The following is a 20778-nucleotide window of genomic DNA, read 5'->3' on the forward strand; positions in this document are numbered from 1 at the left end:
CTCCCTTGGCCAATGAAGCGAGATGAGCGCCACAACCCCAGAGTCGGTCACAACTGGACCTAATGGCCAGGGGTCCCTTTACCTTTACCTAGCACTAGTTCATTCAGGTCCTGTCTGCAGGCTTCCTATAGACAACTGGTTGGCCTCTGTGAGAACAGGATGCTGGACTAAATAACAACAACAACAAAAATTTATTATTTGTACCCTGCGCATCTGACTATATTGCCCCAGCCACTCTGAGCAGCCTCCAGACTGGGCCATACCCACTGTAGCAAGGCTCTTTTCAGGTCCTTATGTTCTAATTAGGTTTGGCTATTAGCACATAAAGCCTTAAATGACATGGAACAAAGTACCTATGGGAGCATCTTCTCTGCTACCAACCCAGCTGCTTTGCTCGTCAAAAGATGCCCTTTCTTGTTGTCCAATCCACAGTAGAAGCCAAGAGGTTAGTGAAACGAGATAGGGAATTACCAATGGTGGTGCCACAGCTACTGAACCCAGGTGGCAATCAGCCTGCAAAAATCCAGATATCTTTAAGTGCTTTGCTTCAGATTAGCTCCCTCCTCCTAGGCGCTGTAAAAGGAGATGTTCCAAATTGATATAGCGGATGCATTGTTTTATTATTATGGGCTGCGTACAACAACAACAGAACAACAACAACAATTTATTACTTATACCCAATCAGTTTTTTTGGCTGTACTTACTGTAACAACATGGTGAGTACCAACACATTTTTTCCCCTAGGAAATAAACCACAGGGCAACCCTAACATGTCTATCATTTGGAGGGAGAAGGGAGAGAGAGAGAGAGAGAGAGAGAGAGAGAGAGGTTCTTTGCCTCAAAACCATAACTTGAGATTACCATTCAATCCATATGGAGGAGCCGTGGCAGGAAATGAACATTTGGTCCCCAGATTTGAAATGGTTTTCGCTGCGATGCTCAAGGTGATAATAAAACAGGCCCGCTGTTCAGTCACAGAGGGGAATAAACAAGGCAGGAAAGAAGAGAGCAATGGAGGAAGAAGGAAGGAAAGATGTTGGGGCTGATCAGTTCACATAAGCATCTGATATTCACATGCCTCTTTTGGCCTAGAAATCATAACAGAGATTGCATAAGATTGGGCATTCCTGCAAGAGTTGCATTCTTATTGTTTTCAGCTGTGACAGCCTCTCTGGGCATATTTTGGTCCTGGGTAAAATGCCATTGGTATGGAGGGGGGGGGGGGAGAGAGAGAAGGAGAAGGATGAAAGCATCACGTGTTGATGACAAAGGCTCTTTGATGCCAGCAAGGCATTTTCTGTTTTCCTGAGCAAGATTTATATATCACTTGGTTGCAAGAAAGCCTGTAAGCGGTTTACAACAATATGAAACGAAGCATGGAAATTCTCGATAAAAGAACAGTTTAAAATGGGTATTCCCTGTTCAGGGAAGTTTTTACAGTGGTACCTCGGGTTACATACACTTCAGGTTACATATGCTTCAGGTTACAGACTCCGCTAACCCATAAACATTACCTCGGGTTAAGAACTTTGCTTCAGGATGAGAACAGAAATCGTGCTCCGGTGGCCTGGCAGCTGCAGGAGGCCCCATTAGCTAAAGTGGTGCTTCAGGTTAAGAACAGTTTCAGGTTAAGAACGGACCTCCGGAACGAATTAAGTACTTAACCCGAGGTACCACTGTAATGTGTGACATTTTAATGTATTTTTAATCTTTGTTGGAAGCCGTCCAGAGTGGCTGGGGTACAAATAATAAATTGTTGTTGTTGTTGTTATAAGAAACACTGAAAAGATAACAGTAGCCCCAGTAGCATGTTTAGGAGAGGTTTGGCTAAACGAACATGCTGTGAGCAAGTGCCAAAAAGGTTCCTGCCTGGTGTTCCAAACTGCAGATGCTCCCACACTGAAAGATAATAGAATCATAGAACAGTAGAGTTGAAGGGACCACAAGGGTCATTTAGTCCAACCCCCTGCAATGCAGGAATCTTTGGCTCAAACCCATGACCTTGAGATTAAGAGGCTCATGCTCTAGCATCTTGTACGCGCAGAGTATTATGTGGCACCGGCTACCATTTCCACAGCTGAATGGCCATTTGATGTTTTTATCCATCTGAACAGGCCTGTCACCCTGGGGGGGTTAACTCTTGGCGACCCCACTGTGGTTCCAATCCACACTGGCCACTTTTGGGGTCATCCCAGGGGGGGGAATAAGCTGGATCTGCTTCGCACTGTCTTTTCAATAGCAGTGAAAACCCACTGCTGCCAAAACAAAACAAAATCTCACCTTGTGTAAACTTTGTGTAAACTAACCAAGGAAGACGCACCGCCACAAAATGGCCACTAGGGGAGAACATGACAGATTTCATGCAGGGTAATCCTAATAGGCTATGTTTTGTTTGTTTATTTATTTAGAAGCATTTATAAACCATTTACTGTTGCTTAAAATCTCTAGGTGGTGCGCAGCATCAAAACAACCAGCGAAACCTGTCAATATCATGATGCCAGCCCGGACAAGTCTTTGATCTCACCCAGCAGGCTTCCCTTGGTTTCCTCTCAAGTAGGCAGCTAGCTGGGCACTTTGTCAGCAGCCGTGAAGATCCTGCCTAGTTCCCTTGTCTCCTCTCTTCCTGTGTCCTTGGAGCAGAGGAGGGAAATCTGATAGCCAACCAGGAACCTGGATCGCTGGTGTGAAGACTTGGGGCAGAGACCTCACGATTCAGTGGTTCTTTGAGGTCACTGGAAGTGTGGACATCTGCTGGAAGGGGTCCTGTTCCCCCAGGTTTAATGGCAATATAAACAGAAGAAATGCGTAACTGAGAGGTATATATGGATGATTGTCAGAGAAGCTGAAGGAAGTCCAAATAGAACTAAATTTGTGGAAATTTCGATATGATTGTTTATCTGTGTTGGAAAATTAATAAAAATTGTTTTTTTAAAAAGGAAGGGGTCCTGTTCCCCCAGCTCTTCCTCCAAGGAGACCTCAGGGTCCAGGATTGAACCCTAGCAGTGAGTTTTCCCACCAACTACATACTCTGGACATGGGACGCAGGTGGCGCTGTGGGTTAAACCACAGAGCCTAGGACTTGCCGATCAGAAGGTCGGCGGTTCGAATCCCCGCAACGGGGTGAGCTCCCATTGCTCAGTCCCTGCTCCTGCCAACCTAGCAGTTCGAAAGCACCTCAAAGTGCAAGTAGATAAATAGGTACCGCTCCGGCAGGAAGGTAAACGGTGTTTCCGTGTGCTGCTCTGGTTTGCCAGAAGCGGCTTAGTCATGCTGGCCACATGACCTGGAAGCTGTACGCCGGCTCCCTCGGCCAATAAAGCGAGATGAGCGTCGCAACCCCAGAGTCGGTCACGACCGGACCTAATGGTCAGGGGTCCCTTTACCTTTACCTATACACTCTGGACAGCATCTTGCAGTGCCATCTCCCTGACAGATGTACCTGTCTGAGAGTCCTGCTTTCAAATGGATATCTGTGGCATTCACCTGTTAAATGAGCTTAACATCTGTGTGTAAAACCCTTAAACTTGTAAAGTGTGAGGGGACTGTTCAGTTCTGCATTGTGTGAATGTAGCTTTGGAAGTCCAGTGGAGGGGTGGGGAGGCACAGGTGTGGGCTAGGAAGCCTCCCCGAACCTTTTGTCATTTTCTGCACATCATGTCACCAGCACATTTTCTCTTGTAAGGGTAGCATTCCAGTGTGTGCCCTGGCACAGCTTTCCTGAAAAAAGTAATGCATCCATATTGATCATCTTTCTATGCTTTGGTTACTAAACAGCCTTCTAAATATAGAAGCCTATCATCAATATCAATGCCCAATTAATTTCCATTTGTGGATTCCAGTTGGAAAGCAGGAGGAGTGCTTTTTGGACATACACCAATGGTCAGTAGCTTTAGAAAACCACTGAGAAGCGAATAAGATTATCTGGCAGCAGTGCGTTTGTGTGTGAGAGAGGTAGTGTGTTAGGATATGTGCTACGTTTTAGTGCCTCAAATGTCAAGAGTGAAGTTTCAGGTTATTCTTTAACTATTTCGATTCATACAGTAATGATTATTCTCATTTCTGAGAAATTTACTTAAAAATTAAGAGTATCTCAGGGTACAGATAAACCTATGGATTTTGTCTTCATTTGGAGATACTTTTTACTTACATGACAAGCCAATCACAGAAATGGCAAGGCCCAATGAAATATGTGGGGTTGTTTTTTTATTCATAATATCTGCTTTGGACTCTTGTTGTAACATCTAATTTAATGAGTAACCTGTTGAGAATGGCCTTTATTTTATGAGGTAATGACCGTGAACACTGGGGTTTCGGGGGGGAATTTGTTCTTCTTGTTCTCTATTTATTTCCTATTTCCTGTTGGATTGTTACTTTAACTTCTTAATAAAGTCTGGAAAATTAAAAAAGGGAGAGAGAAAAAGAATAAAGTCCATATATTCTTCCAAATGTGGAATCAGCAGTGCCAATCAACAAGGTTCATGAAGAAAATGTTAACTTGTCAAATGATCCTTGAGGATTGTGGTTTCCTTCAGCTAGAATGGAAACAAGGTTCCAATGGCCTCGGACCAGAAATTGTAGTTGCAGGAGGATTCAGGCAAATTATTAAATGTGCCACCATAGTGAGGAAGACACTGCTGGCTTGCCCTCTGCTGTAGTGTAGCGCCCCCATCGTATCAGATGGCCAGGGGGTGGTACTGCAGCCTGGCCCAACCCTACCATTAGGCAGAGGGAGGCAGGTGTTTCAAGCAGCAGGTGGTAGAGGTGTTGCCGCAAGCCCACTGGCTGTCCCCCCTGTCACCAGTGGTTAATGACTGCGCCATCCTCAAATCAAAATGACTGTCCCTCCCCCAGTTAGACCGCTTAAGTGAAGAAAGCTAAAAATAAGTAAATAAGTAACTAAAAATAAGATCTTTGTATGGAAGGGCTGTGAAGGTAGCTGTTGTTGTTTAGTCATTTAGTCGTTTCCGACTCTTCGCGACCCCATGGACCAGAGCATGCCAGGCACTCCTGTCTTCCACTGCCTCCCACAGTTTGGTCAAACTCATGCTGGTAGCTTCGAGAACACTGTCCAACCATCTCGTCCTCTGTTGTCCCCTTCTCCTTGTGCCCTCCATCTTTCCCAACATCAGGGTCTTTTCCAGGGAGTCTTCTCTTCTCATGAGGTGGCTAAAGTATTGGAGCCTCAGCTCCACGATCTGTCCTTCCAGTGAGCACTCAGGGCTGATTTCCTTAAGGATGGATAGGTGTGATCTTCTTGCAGTCCATGGGACTCTCATCCAGTGCCATAATTCAAAAGCATCAATTCTTCGGCAATCAGCTTTCTTTATGGTCCAGCTCTCACTTCCATACATCACTACTGGGAAAACCATAGCTTTAACTATACGGGCCTTTGTTGGCAAGGTAGTACTGAAAAAAACAGAATGAACCCCTATGCTCAGCAGATGTGCCAGGGCACCATGTTCTTTGCCCATGGATCCAGCTTATGTGGGACTTGGAGTTCTTGCAACACACAAACTTGATTCCCCAAGCCCTGAAGTCTTCCGTGTCTACATGGTCAACAAGGAGAGCATCGTAGAGGCTGGAGCACTTTAAACAGGCCCAGAATATCCCACTCCTCAACAGTGGGCATCCTGGGATATTTTCTGCACTGCTTTCTTCGGTGTGAGTTTTCTTTCTCTCTTTCTGTGATGTTGATGGAAGAACTCTGGTATGGAGACAAGGAATTCATAGGGCACTGGTTTAATGTTGGTCGCTAGTAGGAATGGATGAATCTACAAATTTTGGTTTCTCTTAGCTTTTCTTCTTGCCAACATTAACTTCAGCTGGTCTCATTTCAGCACATTTGTGAAAGGCCTGCATAAAAATTTGCAGGCATTTTCACCTCTTCCAATATGTGCAGTTTTGCCTAATAATAATAATTTTATTATTTATACCTCCGCTCATCTGGCTGGGTTGCCCTGGCCACTCTGGGTGGCTTCCAACACATATAAAAGCATAATAAAATATCAGACATTAAAAACTTCCCAATACAGGGCTGCCTTCAGATGTCCTCTAAAAGTTGTGCGAGCAGAGTAGTACCTCGGGTTAAGAACTTAATTCGTTCCTGAGGTCCGTTCTTAACCTGAAACGGTTCTTAACCTGAGGTACCACTTTAGTTAATGTGGCCTCCTGCTGCCACCATGCCGCTACTGCACGATTTCTGTTCTCATTCTGAAGCAAAGTTCTTAACCTGAAGCACTATTTATGGGTTAGCGGAGTCTGTAACCTGAAGCATCTGTAACCCGAGGTACCACTGTAATAAACATTTAATGCAAGCAATATCCTGAAATACATTGTAGTGTTGCACATTATTTTCACTAATACGTGTGTTCTTGTGCCCATTTTTTTGTCAGAGGACTGCATCACAAAATTCAGAAAAGTGTGTGTTTTGAATGACAGCTGGGTTTTCAGTTCACTTACTGGCTCAGGAAGTGCACATTACTGAATGAATTTCTCCCCCGTCTTTAGCTGATGGTTTGTTAAATTAAATGTTATTCTGGCGGGGAAGTAGGGGGAAGAGTAAATATGCCCAAAGGAACAGAAGGTTTGGTATTGTTATTTTTTTTTGCTGCCACCTTGAAGGCGTCTCTTCTTGCATGGAAAATCCCTTGCCTGAATCTCAGAAAATCATCTTAAAGCGTTGCAGGAAAAAAAAAATAGATGAAAAGGGTAAAGGGAAGGACATGAAGCTAAACAAATAGAAGAGTAAAACAAAAGCAAAGCAGCTGAAAGGCCCTTCTGTGCCTTCGAGTTGCGATCTCTGGTCCCCAAACGCAAAGCAAAAACAAGCACGCTAACTTCAGCACTCAATGCAAGGGCTCTTCCCAGCTTGCCATAATGGATACCGTATCTCCCTCTTCACCGCCCCTGAGGCTATTTGTTGCATTAGCAGTAAAACAGCAGACCGGAACCAAAGGGATTGGCACGTCAGCTGTCTGGGCACGGGGTAAAGTCTGGGGCTCCCTTGCCTCACACATCGTGGTTTCCAGCAAGGAGAGGAAAGGCTGGCTTCGCCGTTCGTTTCCAAAGCAGATCAAGACTCGGTGCTCCCTTGAGCTGTTGTGGTTATTGGCTGCGATCCCTCTTCATCTCTCTCTCTCTCTCTCTCTCTCTCTCTCTCTCTCTCTGCTCCAATATTTAGAACTCTGTCAGGATTCATCATCAGGATCCATCAACATCACCAAAAGAATCAGCAGGCAGAGTGCGGAGCGCCCTTCCTTAGGTGCCTGATTCACCTTAGAGCCCCAAATAAGTTGTTGACCTTCCCCATCATTTAGCAAGAGCAATTGTGTACATTTGCCTAATTCTTACAAGGCCACAGGGTGGCGGGTGGCGCTGTGGTCTAAACCACAGAGCCTAGGACTTGCCGATCAGAAGGTTAGCGGTTCGAATCCCTGCGACGGGGTGAGTTCCCGTTGCTCAGTCCCAGCTCCTGCCAACCTAGCAGTTCGAAAGCACCTCAAAGTGCAAGTAGATAAATAGGTACCACTCCGGCAGGAAGGTAAACGGCATTTCCGTGTGCTACTCTGGTTCGCCAGAAGTGGCTTAGTACGCCGGCTCCCTTGGCCAGGAAAGCGAGATGAGCGTCGCAACCCCAGAGTCGGCCACGACTGGCCCTAATGGTCAAGGGTCCCTTTCCCTTTACTACAAGGCCACAGCTTTCCCTGGTGCAGATGCTGGTTTGTTTTCAGCCTGGTGTGTGCTCAGCACTGGATGCAGGCACAAGTTTTTCCTTCTGCCTCCTCTGTTCTTATATTCCTTCTTGGACGCTGGAAGAAAGCAAGATGCCCAGGTGTGCTGGTCCCGGGGGGAAGGTACTGTTACCGTAGTCAGAGTTCACAAGATGTGAGGTGAGGTCCGAAACAGGGAGCCGGGCGGGGACAGGAACTCACGAAGGTCGGAAGCAGGAAGCCGGGCGAGGAACAGGAACACTGGAGGTTCAGGTCTAGGTCCGGGTAAGAGCAGGTACTCAACAACGACGTTGCTCCCGCAACCTGGGACTGGGCTGACTGACCTTTATCTTCTCTAAGGCCATGGGCGGTCCCGGCCCCCAGGAGCCCCGCCTCTCCTGGCCTTAAGGCGAGCACTCCTCCTGGGAGAAACCAGTTCCCTTTGCCTCTCTGCCCTAAGCCTCTGCAGTTCAGGAGAGGCCGAAGGGTTACTGGGCCCCGGGGGAGACTCACCTGTAGGCACTGAGTCCTCAAGCACCTCTGGGGCCAGAATGGTTTCACCTGGTGCCTGCTCCTGAGGATCTGACACAGGTGCAGGCTCCTCAGAATCTAGGCCTTGCCCCAGTTCAGCCGGCCCTGGAGGCGGGGACTCCTGTGCAGGCTGGGATTCCTCTGGTTTAGCCTCTGAATCGGAATCCCAGGCCATCACACCAGGACTGCTACTGAAAGGGCCTTTGAACCCAGGATGTTCTTGAGCCCGGGACTAAGCATTTTAAGGGATGTGGAGAATCTCTGCCAGGAGTCCAAACGTGGTCCTTGTAGTTTCTCTATATGGACCTCAGGCCTCTTCTTGAACTCTGGTTGTGTGGCTGGAGGATAAGAGGGGGTTGCATGAGTGGGTGTAGAAACCAGCCTTCTAGAAAATGGTAAAAAATTGCATTCATTACTTCAACCGCTTTTGGCTCTGGCTGCGCCCACCCCTGGTATGTGGCCCTCAGAACGTGTCCCCCAGAAAGGGAATGAAAAGGTTTCCCCACCGTTGCTCTAAGCCAGCCTTTCTCAACCTGTGGGTCCCCAGATTTTGTTGAACTACAACTCCCATCACCCCTAACTAGCAAGGCCAGAGCTCAGGGATGATGGGAGTTGTAGTCCAACAGCATCTGGAGACCCACAGGTTGAGAACCACTGCTCTGAGCAGTTGCAAAGCACTTTAGCTCAGCAGAAAAGTGTTTGTGTGCAGAAGATCCCAGGTTTGATGTCCTTCATCTCCAGGCAAGCTGTGGGAGAGTCCCTAGAGAGGTGCCCTTGGTCAATGTAGACAGTACAGATGTAGATGAAGCAGTGGTCCAATTGAGGAGCAGATCCACACCATATGTGCTGGTCCCATGGGTTAACCGAGAGGCGCGGTCCAAGTCTGGTCTGTGGTCAAAGATGCAATGCTTTCCGTAGTAGCTGAAGCTGGGTGCAGGGCAGGGTGTCAGGTGAAGTCAGGAACAGGCTTGCAAGCAAGGAGCCAGGGCAAGTCAGGAGCTCAGGCAGAAAAGCAGGACAGGGTTCAGGCAGGAACTAGCAACCAACAATGTTGCTCCCACAACTTGGGACTGGGGCCGGCCGGCTTTTATCTGCCCCAAGCACAGGGCGGCCCCGATCCAGAGGCGAGTACTCCTCCTGTGGGAACTTAGTTCCCTCCGCCTCTCTGCCCTGAGCCTCTGCAGCTCAGGAGAGGCAGGAGGGTTACCGGACCCAGAGGCAACCTCAGCTTCCTCTGATAGGGCTGAGAGTGGAGCACCTGCAAGCAATGGGTCCTCCATCACCTCAGGAGCCAGAGCAGACTCAGCTGGTGCCTGCACCTGAGGATCCAGCAGAGGCGAGGACCCTTCAGGTTCATGCCTCAGCTGGTTCTGGAGGCGGGGAATCCTGTGCAGGCTGGGATCCCTCAGGTTCAGTACCCAAGTCCGAATCCCAGGCCATCACACCATACCTTAAAAGCATATCTGAACCACATTTGAAGCACACAACTTTCTCCAAAGAATCCTAGGCACTGCAGTCCCCCCACAAAGCTATAATTCCTCCAGCACCCTTAAGAAATTAAAGTTCCCAGCGCAACTTCTCGTGCTCCTGTATTTAAGACTGACACGTGGCTGTAAATCTGCTTGGATCAAGTTTTGAAATATATGAAAGGCCATGCAGGAAGGTGGCTCTGGCTTCCCATTTCAACCTCCCCCTCTTTTTGAGTCACCCATGAGAAATGTGCTCTTGTCTATGAACTGACAGATTTGTCACTGCTCTTCTCTGGTCTCTTGTGAATACTTTTGCTTGTTTGTCCCATCAGGCATTTGGAATCACTTGAGGCTGCTTGGTGTTGGTTTCAGCAATTTTTTTATATGTACAATTCATTGCTCCATCCATTTTCACCTCCAGCTACACCCCACAACTGGCATGTGGCCCTCAGATTAATGTTATATCTGTAGTGTGTGTGTGTGTGTGTGTGTGTGTGTGTGTGTCCTCTGCCTTGGGAACATTTCTGTATTAGAAATACAGTTAAATAAATTGAACTTTTATTATTATTTTTCTTCTTAAAAAGGTGATTACCAAATTTTCTAAGCAGCTTACATAAAAATTACAAAAAAAAGCATACAGTTGATAACATCTATTAAAATTACTGTATTTTCCCGTGTATAAGACAATATTTTTTTGCAATTTTTTAAAGTTTAAAATTGGGGGTCATCTTATACACAGAATGTTGCAATTATTTATTTCATAATTTTGGGCTCAAAAAATTAGGGGTCGTCTTATACATGGGGGCGTCTTATACACGGAAAAATACGGTAACGATAAAAACAGTGTCTTCCAACCATCACTTTCCCCCCAGAGTTGTGTCCGTTTTGGAAGTGCAGTCGTCATCATCTCCCTCCTTCCTCTTCTCTTTTTACAATTCTGTCTCTCTGCGTTGTATGAATACATCTGTTTCATCCCTATTGACAGGAATGACACAGGTACAATTCCTCCACCTTACCCAAATCTGTGGGCATCTGCAGGGTGCCCTATTTCTTTCACTTTTCCTTCCCACAACCCATCTGTGGGAGAACTGACAACTGGCAAGATTGGGGGGGGGGGGGGAACCATGTCAGTTTCGCTGGAGTTTCATTGGAAGGGAGGGCGGTGAAGAAAATGGCATTTGTACAAATGGGCAATGCAACACAGAAACGTTACACAGACCATCACCAGGTGCGTGATGATGGATTGCATCTGGGTCCAGCTTCACAGGAGCGTATGTGCACACACTGTACACTTAAAGCACATGACCTCCCCCTCCAAAGAATCCTGGGATTTGTAGTTTGTTAAGGATGCTAGGAACCGTAGCTCTGTGATGGGTGAATCACAGTTCCCAAGTTCGGCGGGGGGGGGGGGATTTTTCGGGCCTGTCTCCGGGGGGGCTGGTATGGAAGCTGTTTTTCTCTCTCTCACCAAAAAAGGAAATGCAAAACTGGGACACCACAGAGTGGAATGTGCACATGTGACCTCAACCTTAGAGATTAGAAGTGAGGTCCAGCCTCCCCCTCCCCACTTTTTAGCGAAAGACCCCACAGCTTCTTGGACATCTCCTTGCGGGAAGGGTAGCTGAAGGCATGCCTTGTCCCTGGATAAACTTGCCTTAGTCTCTTGGATCTGTTGGGAGTCCCACGGCTCGCGGGGTTGGGTGGGGGAGATATGTTGGGTGGTATCACGAGGTAGTGACTTCTCTGTGGTGGCACCCCAGTTATGGACTGCCATCCCCTGGGAAGTGAGACTGGCCACTGACCTTGTTTGACACTAAGGAAAGGTCTTTCCAAGGTGTTAGTATGAGTTGCTGCTGTGTCATGTTGCACAGTCATGTTGGCTGCACAATATGTTTCGTGACCATCTATCAGTTGTTGTTGACGCGGGTGGCGTTGTGGGTTAAACCACAGAGCCTAGGGCTTGCCAATCAGATGGTTGGTGGTTCGAATCCTCGTGGCAGGGTGAGCTCCCGTTGCTTGGTCCCTGCTCCTGCCAACCTAGCAGTTCGAAAGCACGTCAAAGTGCAAGTAGATAAATAGGGACCGCTCCAGCGGGAAGGTAAACGGCGTTTCCGTGCGCTGCTCTGGTTCGCCAGAAGTGGCTTAGTCATGCTGGCCACATGACCTGGAAGCTGTACGCCGGCTCCCTCGGCCACTAAGGGAGATGAGCGCTGCAACCCCAGAGTCAGTCACGACTGGACCTAATGGTCAGGGGTCCCTTTACCTTTTACCTTAGGTGCTACTGGATCATTTCACATTTTGCATCTTATACTTACATGTTCATCTTTGTAACTGGCCCTGATATTGTGAAATGGAAGTTGGGATAGAAGTACTGTACATTAAGAAAACAAACAGGGAGCTAGCTTATATTGCATCTCAGGTGCCCTTTTTTCATTGCAAAATGCTGTTACACATTCAGTACCGTCTGCCAGTCCTAGATTCTATACTGTAATTAGTTACCTTATCATGTCCATTGGTGCTTAATTGCACTTGTTTTCTTAATTATGTGGTGCAAGACTAGTTTGACCTTAACGTGGCTGTGCTTGGGGAAAAAGAACTTCGAAGGTGGAACTGCAATGTGAAACCACTGAATTGAAGTTGATCAGGATATTCAATCCTGCCACTTGCGTCCTGAATTGAGATTAGGGATTGTCATTGCACTGCATGTGTTAACTAGTTTGCCAGTGCCAGGATGCTTGCGTTACCACCAACACTGCCTTGTTGTCACTGTAACTATTTTGCTTTTCCGTAATTATCACTGTCCTTACTGCAGTCTTGTTTCCTCCTCTCCTCTCCTCTCCTCTCCTCTCCACCCCACCCACTTTGTTCTCCCCCACAGGAAATATGCACCTGTCTATTTGCATATTTGCATATGCACCTGTCTATTTGTCTATTTAACATTACCTTTCATGCGTCTGGGGACGCGGGTGGCACTGTGGGCTAAACCACAGAGCCTAGGATTGCCGATCAGAAGGTCGGCGGTTTGAATCCCTGCAACGGGGTGAGTTCCCGTTGCTCTGTCCCTGCTCCTGCCAACCTAGCAGTTCGAAAGCAAGTACATAAATAGGTATGTACTTCCGGCAGGAAGGTAAACGGATTTTCCGTGTGCTGCTCTGGTTTGCCAGAAGCGGCTTAGTCATGCTGGCCACACGACCCGGAAGCTGTATGCCAGTTCCCTCGGCCTGTAAAGTGAGATGAGCACCACAACCCCAGAGTCGTCCGCGACTGGACCTAATGGTCAGGGGTCCCTTTACCTTTACCTTTTCATGCGTCTGATGAAGTGGACTTCAGTGGGTCACTATAGCTTATGTCGTATAGTCTTTAGGTTGGTACCAGGCTCTTTCATCGTTTTTGCTGTGGCAGACTAAATGCAGACACACCTCTGGAAGTTGGTTTTTTATTTGTTCAGTGGGGAATGTTTACTCTTCCCTGTGCCGCCAGGATCATAACAACTGCTGGCTTACACTTTTGATAAGAAAGGGCTGGATCCGTGCATTTCCCAGCCTCTGCGTGATTCTGGAATGTCTGGACCTCGCAGCGGCAGTGCACATGCCTTGCATGCAGAAGGTCTCCCTATAGCAGTGTGGAGTAATGATTAGAGTGTCAGACCAGGAGTAAAGGGACCCCTAACCATTAGGTCCAGTCGTGGCCGACTCTGGGGTTGCGGCGCTCATCTTGCTTTATTGGCCGAGGGAGCCGGCGTACAGCTTCCGGGTCATGTGGCCAGCATGACTAAGCCGCTTCTGGAGAAACCAGAGCAGCGCACGGAAATGCCATTTACCTTCCCGCCGGAGTGGTACCTATTTTTCTACTTGCACTTTGACGTGCTTTTGAACTGCTTGGTTGGCAGGAGCAGGGACCGAGCAATGGGAGCTCACCCCATAGTGGGGATTCGAACCGCCGACCTTCTGATCGGCAAGCCCTAGGCTCTGTGGTTTAACCCACAGTGCCACCCATTCAAATCCCCACTGGACCATGAAGCTCACTGGGTGACCTTGTACCAGTCCCTTCCTCTCTCAGCCTAACCTACCTCACAGTGTTGTTGCGGCCGTTGAGCAAGGCAGGAGAGGACCACTTATGCCCTCTTGAGCTCCTTGGAGGGGGGGGGGGAATGTTGGGATATAAATGCAATGAATATAATGAAATCTCCAGCATCTCGTGTTTAAGAATCTGGAAACCACCTTTGACTGACACCTTGGAGAGCAGCTGCTAATCAGAGCAGTAACTAGATGGATCAATAGATTGATTCAGTTCTTAAGCTCACCATTTAACTCACTGTTTAACACATCCTCCATGTATCTTGTGACTAGGTTCCTATAGCCATTTGCCTGCTTCAGGAAGGCTTGGATGCTAGGGCAAATTCCTGGAGGAGAGGACTATCGAAGGCCCCTAGCCATGATGGCTCCTGAATACAAGTTGGTGGAAACCACAGGAGAGGAGAGGGCGCTTGTGCAATATCTGGAGGGTCAAAGGTTCCCCACAACTGTCCTGGGAGCCTCCCTGTGTCAGGGAATCCAGCCCTATCAGGGGCTCTCAGCTGAGAAAAGGCTTCCATGGATGTTCAGATGAATGCAGGCAGGAAGAAGTCCTCTTCTTTTTGCACTGAATGTCTGAAGTGGAGGCTGTGCATGCAGGGATACTGGGCATGGGGCTCGCATGCACAACACACAGACCCAACCACATTTCTAAGCACTCTGGTAATAGGAATTGCCTTGCAGGTCATTGGCATGAGAACTTCTTGGTGTTTTGCACTATGACTTCCATCATCCACAGCCCACAGGCATCGCAGTCTGGAACATCTAGGGCAGGGGTTCCCAAACGTGGCTCTCCAGCTGTTTTTGGACTACAACTCCCATCAACCCAAGCTAGCAGGACCAGTGGTCAGGGATGATGGGAACTGTAGTCTTAAAAAAAAACAACAGCAAACAGCTGGAGACCAAGTTTTGGAAACACTGATCTAGGGGGTGGCAAGCTGTGAAAGGCTGGCTTAACCTCTCTCATGAGGCTGCTGAGGAAATATGCGGATTGTCTGTGTGTGTGTGTGTGTGTGTGTGTGTATGTAGAGTCATTCATTTCAGGAAGGGCAGATGAACAACCCCCTGACCTGTGCAGGCAAATTCCTGGCTGTTCCCAGCTTGTGCACTTACTGGCTATTGCCTCAGAGCAGCAGAGGGGGACCACAAGCCCTTGACTCACACCTGTGCAGAATCCTACCACATCTGCACCGCATGGGCCAGGGCCCCTTCCCCTCTCCCTTACGCCTTGGCCACTTTGGCTGGCAAATGCCCAGGCTGGCTGCTGCCCCTTCCTCCTGTTTCTATTTTCTGCCTGTGCTCAGTACCAGAGTCCAGGAGGCACAGCACTCGCTACTGTTGTTGGCATCTGATGACATCGCTTATATAGCCCCTGAAACCTCATGCCTACAATAAAACAATCAGTCTCCAGGGTGCTGCATCAATTTTTCATTTGTCTTCTCGCTTCCCATCTGTAGGTAAATTTAAAATACCGGTAACCTCTATGGCATGAGAAGCAGGAGGACATCCAAGCAAGGCTGTGTGTGTGTGTGTGTGTTTGCATTATCAGAAGAGAGAAAGGGTGCTTAACTCTGTGGAGGCAGGGAAACAGCTTGCAAGTGAAAGGGAAGAGCTTACAACAAACTGAAGCAGGCTTTTTCTTGGCCTCTCACTGCTGGCCTGTGCCCAGAAGGAGGTCCCCAGTAGCCCTCCTTAACCTTGTGCCCTCCAGGTGCATTGGACTACAACTCCCATCGGCCCCGGTCTGCATGGTCCAATGGCCGAGGGTGATGGGAGCTGGAGTCTGACTGCACCTGGAGGGCACCAGGTTAGGGAAGGCCGCTTGGTAGGCCTCATGGAGGAGCCAATCTCAACCATGCAAAACCACTTGAGGTGACCTACAGATGCCCAGCTTGAGAATGTAAGGCAAGCCCTGCCTCCTGGATCAGACCCAAGGTGCACAGAATGCAGCATCCCTGCTCCTCTCAGCAACCAATCATGGGCCTCCAGGAAGCTCATAAGCAGGGCATGAAGGCAACTGCCCTCTTCTCTCATTGCTCCCCAGGTACTGGGGTCCCTACATCCATCGCCATTTGGTGGCAACTGTGCTTTCTGGAATGTGGTATGTGTTAAGTTGTGGGTGAACATATCAGACGACACAGCAATTCTTCCAACAGCTCTTGTTTATTCACAGGCCAGGACAGAACTGAACTGAAGGGTTCAGTCAGCCTGCTTATATAGAGCTGCAGTACAACGTAACTGTAACAATTTCCTAAAACTACCCAATCACTGAACGTCACTTTCGATCCCTTATTTGCATAACTATCTACAGTATCCCCCTGCTGGCCCAGGGTGAGAACTTCAGTACATAACGGTATGGAAGCCAGGTGTGCATTTTGCTTCTTGATGGACCGTGTGCTGAACTGTTACATAGAGAATCCAAAGATCTAGCAGTGGGGCTCAGGCCTGGGGCAGATGAGGATATGAGGCCTTTGTACCTGGCCTCTAGGACTCCCTGTGGGTCACACCTCTTCCCTAGCCACACTCCTCATTAGATCCTCCTGGAGTGTCTTTGCCTGGCTGGAATGTGTCCTTGAGCTCAGATAACGCCTCTTCCCGGCCTGGATGGAGGTGGGGTTTTGTGTGTGCAGAAACCAGCCTCCTGTGCAAAGTTGACATTGACTTTCGTTGCCACGCCCACTTTTCACCTCTGGCCCCTCCCACCACTGGCATGTGACGCCCCTCTCCCATAAGGTTGCCCAGGAAATAATGTGACTCTCTGCCTGCGAAAAGGTCCCATAGCCCTGGTGTAAATAAAAGGATTCTCCCACTCTTTGCCATCTTTCTCGCACTTCTTTTGACCGCAACTCCCCAATTTCTCCTTAAAACTGTGCAAGCTTTCCCATACCTTGAGTGCTACCGAGACCATTATTCTGCTGGTGGGTTCCCCCTGGGCATCTGAATGAGCACTGTGGGAATGACCCATGCTGGACGAGGTGGGCCTTTGGTCTATCAGAACAGACCCTCCAAGTGTCCCTATTTTCCAGAGTCCTGGATTTACAGAAGCCGTCTCGGTTTCTGATTTGATCCTGGAATGTCCCGCTTTTCCTTAGGACATCCCTATTTTCATCAGAGAAGTGTTGGAGGGTATGGAGTTATGCGACCCCTGAGCCAGGGAGATAAGTAACTAAACAACCTTTAGAAGACATCTGAAGGCAGCCCTGTATAGGGAAATGTTGGAGGGTATGTCAGAGGCCCTTCATATGTTTTTTAGGATTCATATTCCTTTAAGGCAGTGGTTCTCAACCTGTGGGTCCCCAGATGTTGTTGGACTACAACTCCCATCATCCCTGAGTTCTGGCCTTGCTAGCTAGGGGTGATGGGAGTTGTAGTTCAACAACATCTGGGGACCCACAGGTTGAGAAAGGCTGCTTTAAGGTCTCTGGGAACTACATTCAAAAAGTGTTGTGGGATCTACAGTGCTGGCTCTGGGTTTTAGGGACCCTTAAGATGAGATGTTGCTGAGGGCATTGGAGGTGGGGGGTGGGACCTCAGCAGGTCCCTGGCAATGGCCACCAATGGCATAGACCCTTGTTCTACCAATTGGTTGCCCCTGACTCAGCTGAAAGGCTATTGTGTTCCTGAGTGCTTGATGGCATCTGCAAAGCAACATTTTTCTGTGTGAGAGAGATATCGAGGAAGATGTGCCTGAGGTCAGGGTTTGACCTAGAAGGTTTGGGGCTGGAGCTGTTTGCATGGTCAGTAAGAATATCAGGCAGTGTCAGAGACATCTGGTAAGACTACTTACTAAGCAGAGTCTCTGCATGTTTAGGAGGGATAGAATTCTGATCCCAGCTGTTCATCAGGCGGCCTGCCAGGGTCACAGACGCACCCGACACTTCTCCTCATCCGATGACTGGCAGCTAATTTTTTTTTAACCTTCTTTTTAAATAAATAAATGCAGCGGAGGCTTCGGAACATATTGCATTTGTCACATTGGTGGAATGCCATCGTCGTTCTGCATGTCTTCGGGGCACCAGCAAGAAACTGTGTGTGTTGTTCGGGTTTACTTGTTTATGCCGCAAATGTGCACCCGGTAACACGGGCTTCCCCTCGTGGAAATAAATGAGATTAAGCAAGCGTAACTAGAACCAAGACTGCAGCCATGGACTTTCATTTTGCACATGTGGTTTGGTTTTCTTTTTTAAAAAAAACAACAACAACTCCAAAACGTTTACTGTGCAATTTTCAGGGTTTGCAAAAATGCTTACTATAAAATATTCCCAGAGGACATATGTGAGTTTTTGAGTGAGAGAGGCAGTTTTGATAGCACTTTCAGTGCCCTCCAAACACCCATATATTCCACCACCCACTGATTTCTGGAATGAGGTCTGGGTGGGGAAAAATGGTTTCACAGCCTCAAATCCTGGAAGACCTGCTCCCTGCCTAGCAGGCCTTTTCCCACCTGGCCTGGGAGGGCAGCTCTCTGATTGACTCCAACTTCAAAAGCTGAGGTTACTGAAAAGGCCAGAGACCATCTTGGCTGTCTCCTACTGCAGGCACAGGTCATCAGGCCTAAGCTTCCACAGCTGTAGCCTGCAATGAACCACCATTGGTACAACTGTCAGCAACAGCAGCAGATATATCCTCTGCTTATGGTACTGTTTTATTCTCTTGTTAATTATGCTGCTTTAAATGTGCATTTTATAACCGACTTCCTTTACTAACGTTTCCATTTGAAATGCTTAAGATTTTTTTTTTTAACGTTGCTGCATTAAATGTGCATTCTGTAGTTCAGTGTTTTTCAACCTTTTTTGGGCAAAGGCACACTCATTTCATGAAAAAAATCACGAGGCACACCACCATTAGAAAATGTTGAAAAATTTAACTCTGTGCCTATATTGACTATATATAAAGTAATTCTCTTGAATAGGAATCAAATAAACACAAAGAAAGTATTTTATAATTACTTTATTATGAAATAGTAAGTAAACAGAAATATGAAAAATTATAAAATACTTTATTTTTAAATCTTTTGAATTTTTCAATTTTTCCCACGGCGCACCAGGCAACATCTCACGGCACACTAGTGTGCCACGGAATAGTGGTTGAAAAACACTGCTGTAGTTGACCTCCTTTGCAAGGCTTTATTTTGAAACCTTTAAGATAACATTTTAGTTTCCTAATAAAAATAAAAATTGTCCAGTAGCACCTTATAGACCAACTAAGTTTGTTCTGGTATAAGCTTTCATGTGCATGCACACTTCTTCAGATACAACGAAAGCTTATACCAGATCAAACTAAGTTGGTCTATAAGGTGCTACTGGACATTTTTTAATGTTTCTTTTTTTATTTCGACTGTGTCAGACCAACACGGCTCCCTACCTGAATCTAGAATTTTAGTTTCCTGTTGTTTAATGTTGCTTTGAATGCATGCTTTATATTTGACTTTCTTCAGTAATGTTTTATTCTGGATAGTTTTATTTGACGTTTCGATGTGTTGTAAACCTCTTTGAGATTTTGTTCTTAAAAACATAAAGCAGTATAGTAATGAAATGGGTGATAATAATAATTTAGTTCCAGCTACAGAAGAGGCAATACTGTTTGGCCAATAATTATGACTTCACCAATGCTATCACCTCTTCAAATCCCTGGAGCAGATTTGCGCTTAAAATAGTTGCACTGGTTTTTCAGTATGCTGTTGGATGAACATGCAAATTGTTGATGATATATGGACTTTTTTTTAAAAAAAGTGGAAATCCCACTTGATTGTAGCTAGACTGAGATGGACACAACTTCTGACATAGGAAAAGCAATCAGGACCTCCACTACAGAGAAGTCCAGGGCTTCTCTTGCATGCTTGTGTTCTTGAAATACAAGTTGCAAGCCTTGGTTTTTTTAATTGCATGTGGAGAACTTTCTGCAGACACTTTTTTTTAACGGCACAGCTGTTTTCACCCCTATGGACACAAGAGACCCCAGGTGCCATCTAGACGCCCCAATCCCTTCTCGATATGATAATCTTGATTGTCATTGTCCCATACAGAACGAAATTGATAAAATCTACATCAGACATTCAAAAACAACAAGCCTGCTATCCCTGCTATCCCAGCCTGGTTAGCCCCCTAAAAATTCTGATACCCCATAAGTAAATACAATATACTCCCATAGAGACTACCTTACACTGCGTTTAAAACCAAAATCGCATTTGGGTAGAAACTGTTTCTCAGGCACCTAGTCCTAGTCTTGATAACCCTGTACCTTCTTCCAGAAGGCAGAAGCTGAAAGAGATCATTTCCGGGGTGCGCACTATCCTGCGCTATCTCTGCAGCTTTCTTTCTTTTTTTTAAATATTTTTATTAATTTTAAGAAATACAGAAAAAAGAATAAAGAATAGTTATAAGAAAATAGAATAGAAGAATAACAAATTTCCATATTCTTTTTCCATCCAATCTAAAGGACTTCCCCACATCCTCCAAACCCTGCGTTCTCTGTCATATAAAACATCAGCAATTTGTTAACTTATTTCAAAACTTATTGTATCTTCCATTTTGTCATGTTCCCTGATTTCACTTTTACTATAACCCAATTCTTGTATGCTTTGTATTAAACACAATAAAGTTATTTCATTATTTTACCTCTAAATTCTTGTGTCTTAATTTTCATTTCATTAACTTACATTTGCTGAAGCTAGAGTTTCCTGAAAGGTGCATTTTTTTTTTAACATTCATACAGCTTATAGTGTTTTTTCAAATAGTCCTTAAACTTTTTCCAGTCCTCCTCAATTGTTTCTTCTCCCAAATCTCGGATTCTGCCAGTCATTTCAGCCAATTCCATATAGTCCATCAACTGTGATTGCCATTCCTCCAGCGTGGGTAAATCTTGTGTCTTCCAATATTTTGCAATCAGGATCCTTGCTGCTGTGGTAGCGTACATGAAAAATGTTCTGTCCTTCTTAAGCACTCTCTGGTCTACCATGCCCAGAAGGAAGGCCTCTGGTTTCTTAGGTAAGGTAAA

The 20778-nt window shown here is 46.7% G+C and overlaps 2 protein-coding genes across 2 annotated transcripts in view; both read left to right on the plus strand.

Annotated features, from left to right (window-relative positions):
* LOC310827694 (uncharacterized protein) overlaps positions 1-20778 on the plus strand; it is a 940809-nt gene that overhangs the window by 484089 nt on the left and 435942 nt on the right. The window lies entirely within an intron of this gene.
* The window catches only part of LOC310827663 (sodium channel protein type 5 subunit alpha-like), a 307589-nt gene that overhangs the window by 34217 nt on the left and 252594 nt on the right, over positions 1-20778 (plus strand). The window lies entirely within an intron of this gene.

This window comes from Podarcis gaigeae (assembly GCF_964106915.1).
Source record: "Podarcis gaigeae genome assembly, chromosome: 12".
Taxonomy (NCBI): Eukaryota; Metazoa; Chordata; class Lepidosauria; order Squamata; family Lacertidae; genus Podarcis; species Podarcis gaigeae.